We start from the raw sequence: 4,152 nt of genomic DNA on the forward strand, positions 1-4,152 counted from the left end.
GGATACCCATGGCATTCTTCAAAGAAACGGAGCAAGCAATCCTGAAATTTATATGGAACAATAAACGCCCACAGATAGCTAAAACAATTCTTGGGAAAAAGATGATGGGAGGCATCACCCTCCCCAACCTTAAACTCTACTACAAAGCGGTAACAATTAAAACAGCATGGTACTGGAACAAAAGCAGAACTGCAGACCAATGGAACAGGGTGGAATATCCCCACACACAACCTCAAATGTATGATCATCTAATCTTTGATAAAGGTGCAAGTGATGTGAAGTGGAGCAAGGAAAGTCTCTTTAACAAATGGTGCTGGCACAACTGGACAACCACATGCAAAAAAATGGGCTTAGAACTCGACCTGACACCATGCACAAAAGTCAGATCAAAATGGATTAAAGACCTCAACATCAGACCACAAACCATAAGGTACATTGAAGACAAGGTCGGCAAAACCCTCCACGATATTGAAGATAAAGGTACCTTCAAAGATGACACGGAACTAAGCAATCTAGTAAAAACAGAGATCAACAAATCGGACTACATTAAACTAAAAAGCTTCTGCACCGCAAAAGATACAGCAACCAGAATACAAAGACTATCTACAGAATGGGAAAGGATATTTACACAATACCCATCAGATAAGGGGTTGATATCAATGGTATATAAAGCACTGGTTGAACTCTACAAGAAAAAAACATCCAACCCCATCAAAAAATGGGGCGAAGAAATGAACAGAAATTTTACCAAGGAAGAGATACGAATGGCCAAAAGGCACATGAAAAAGTGCTCTACATCACTAATCATCAGAGAGATGCAGATCAAAACAACCATGAGATACCACCTCACAGCACAGAGGCTAGCACACATCCAAAAGAACAAAAGCAACCGCTGTTGGAGAGGATGTGGGGAGAAAGGTACCCTTCTACACTGCTGGTGGGAATGTCGGCTAGTTCAGCCCTTTTGGAAAACAATATGGACGATTCTCAAAAAACTAGAGGTTGAGCTCCCATTTGACCCAGCAATACCACTGCTGGGAATATATCCCAGAAAAGCCAAAAAGTATAGTCGAAATGACATCTGCACTTATATGTTCATCGCAGCACTGTTTACAATAGCCAGAATCTGGAAAAAACCCGAGTGCCCTAGAACAGATGACTGGTTGAAGAAATGCTGGTACATCTATACAATGGAATACTATGCAGCTGTTAGAAAGAATGAGGTCATGACGTTTGCATATAAGTGGATCAGCTTGGAAAGTATTATGCTAAGGTAAATGAGTCAGAAAGAGAGAGACAGACATAGAAAGATTGCACTCATCTGTAGACTATAGAATAATAGACTATAAGACTAACACCCAAAAATAGTAGAAATAGGTACCAGGAGGTTGTCTCCATGGCTTGGAGGCTGGTCTCTCATTTTGGGCAACTCAGAGAAGGGAACACCAAGTAAAATGTGGTTGGAGGTCATGTGGGGGGAAGATGATGCGGGCCGAATATAGACTAGAGACTGAACACAATGGCCACTCAACACCTTTATTGCAAACCACAACACCTAATCAGAGAGAGAGAACAAAAGGGTATATCCTGCCATAGTGGCCGTGTGGGGTGGGGGGAGACGGGACTGGGGAGGGGGGGAGGGATGTTGGGTTTGCTGGTGGTGGAGAATGGGCACTGGTGAAGGGATGGGTTATCAAACTTTGTAAGGGAGAAACATGAGCACAAAAATGTATAAATCTGTGACTGTGCCCTCACGTTGACTCACTAAAAATAAACTATTAATTAAAAAAAATAAAATAAAATAAAAAAGAAGACATTGATATATAAAGGTTTTCCTGATTATTTCAATACATTTAAATAATAATTAAATAATTTATTGGCAAAGAATTTTAAAAAAATACACCCCCACTCTAGAAAATTTTAGTGGGAGACCAGGATTTTGTGGTACGGTGAATTAGAATACTAGCCGTACTCCCCCACTAAGATGGGACAAAAACAGTGCCGCGTCAAGCCCTTTCAAGTCAAAATGAACGTGGCAAGTTCTTTATTGAATTGATAAAGCATTTTGCACAGAGAACTGGACATCATGTTTCTTGGCACCAACTCCAGTCATGCCTGAAAATTGTCTACAAATTTCATCCTTGGTTTCCAGATAAGGGTACTTTGGAGCCTAAGGTTTGGGAAAAGATTAAGGATAATGTCTTCAGGGAATTTAAAGAAGGGCCTAGAACCCCCAAACAATTCTGGGTAACTCGGGAAATTGCAAACTCCATTCTTAAGGGTTTGGAAGGTACCTCTGAGGAGGAGGGTGGTAGGTATACTATGGAAGGATTTCCTCAGGAGTTAAGCAGAGAGGATTTTACGATTAAGGATGGAGTAAAGAAAGTTCCTACTACGGAGAGAGCCTTACCCTCAGCTCCTCCCATACCCAAGCCTAGAAAGAAGTCTGATGCTCAATACTTGGCTACTCTCGTACCCAAGCCCCGAAAGCAGCTCGAGGTTTTTCGAGTGAAAACAGGTTCTCAGAGCAAAAATCTCTATGCCACTGATGAATTAACATTCCCTACTCAGAGGAGGTGGGTTGAGTTTCCCTCCCCGCCCCGAGCAGAGCGCGGGCAGCTAAAGACCTCCGGAACCCAGCCACAGCCATGCTTAAGGCCCCTCTCCACACATTCAGACGAGTCTCACGCATGAAGGAACCGGCAGAGGAACCCAGGTATGTGGGACTATATGCTTCATACACCAAATAAATATATTTTAAATTTATGAATAGAACTATGTTCATTTGGATATTATTCAAACAATAATTCATTTGTGAGAAAAACACTTAAAATTAACTTAAATGATGAAAGTTAACCTGCAAGAGATATTTGAAATAAAATGTTTACTTATAAAAAAAGCCCCAACAGATATTATGGGCATTTAATACTTGAGACTTCATGCTCTATTCCATTTGGTTCAAAAGTATAGTTTTCATGATTTATTGACAGCTGCTGTAGATGGTTCTTTATTTTCAACTCATCCCAACTCTGGTCAAACAATACAACCCTCCTGCTTTTTTCAATATTTTCCTAATATCTCAGCTCATTTAATTCTATTGATCCACTGAAGAGTATAATGGCACTGAAACTGGAATTAATAGCACCTCCCTTTCCTCATGCTAAGAGCCTTCCTATTGAGTCTGTGGACCATCACACAAAATCATAAAAGTAGACAAAAAAGTCGAGTGACCTTTATCGGCTACTATTGTACTGAAAAATTCAGCAAACCTCAGAACATCATTTTCAATTTTATGGCACTGTTTTCTTAAATAATAAGAGAAGGGGGAAAAAGGAACAACTGACCCCTGCTCAGCATTTACTTAAGCAGAATTGGCATTAATAGAGTATTCTGTCAAAATTCAAGCTCAAGAAAATGTATGGCTTTGTCCACAGCAGCAGCTATCTTAGCAGATTGCACTGTCACTGCTTCACACAAAGCGCATTGCAACACCATTAGTGGACATAAATAATGCACAAGCTCTTATGCAGTACTCAGCTAAGTGCATGGAAACCTTGGGCTCCTGTTGTCAGAAATTCAATGGATTAGTACCTAGATTTATTTTAAGTCTGTAAAGCACTTTGTTCTTGACAGCGTTCAAAGTAGAAAGAGTGCTATCCTGAATGTGCATCTTAATACTGTCATTCCTGTCTTGTAAGAGTAGATGATATATGGGCTGCAATATTTCGTTTTAATATTTAAAGTTTTCACTGTGCAGATGCAAAAAAATATATTAATAGTTATTTGCTGTTACTTTATTGATCTGAAAAAGAACAAAGATAACCTGTAAAGTTTCACAGTAAGACTAGTAAAATGCAAGCATTCATCTTTAGTAAGACATATACAAATGAAAAGTGGTATTTGTTGGATCTAGAATTAAAGCATTTCAACAGTGGATTTTATTCCTCTAATTTAATATTTTTATTCAAAATAATATTCTAATCATCTTTGCATATTTTAATATAATTTATTCTATTTATTCTTGTACAATTTCTTTACCTATTTTAGCGTTGTTTCTTTTTCGAGGGCTAAGTGATTGTGCATTGTATGCATTTTGCTGAGCAAGACCTATTCTGAAAAGTTACTTTCAAACTATTTTTGTATAACTGCAGA

The sequence above is a fragment of the Sorex araneus genome, chromosome 1, assembly GCF_027595985.1.
Source record: "Sorex araneus isolate mSorAra2 chromosome 1, mSorAra2.pri, whole genome shotgun sequence".
Classification (NCBI taxonomy): domain Eukaryota; kingdom Metazoa; phylum Chordata; class Mammalia; order Eulipotyphla; family Soricidae; genus Sorex; species Sorex araneus.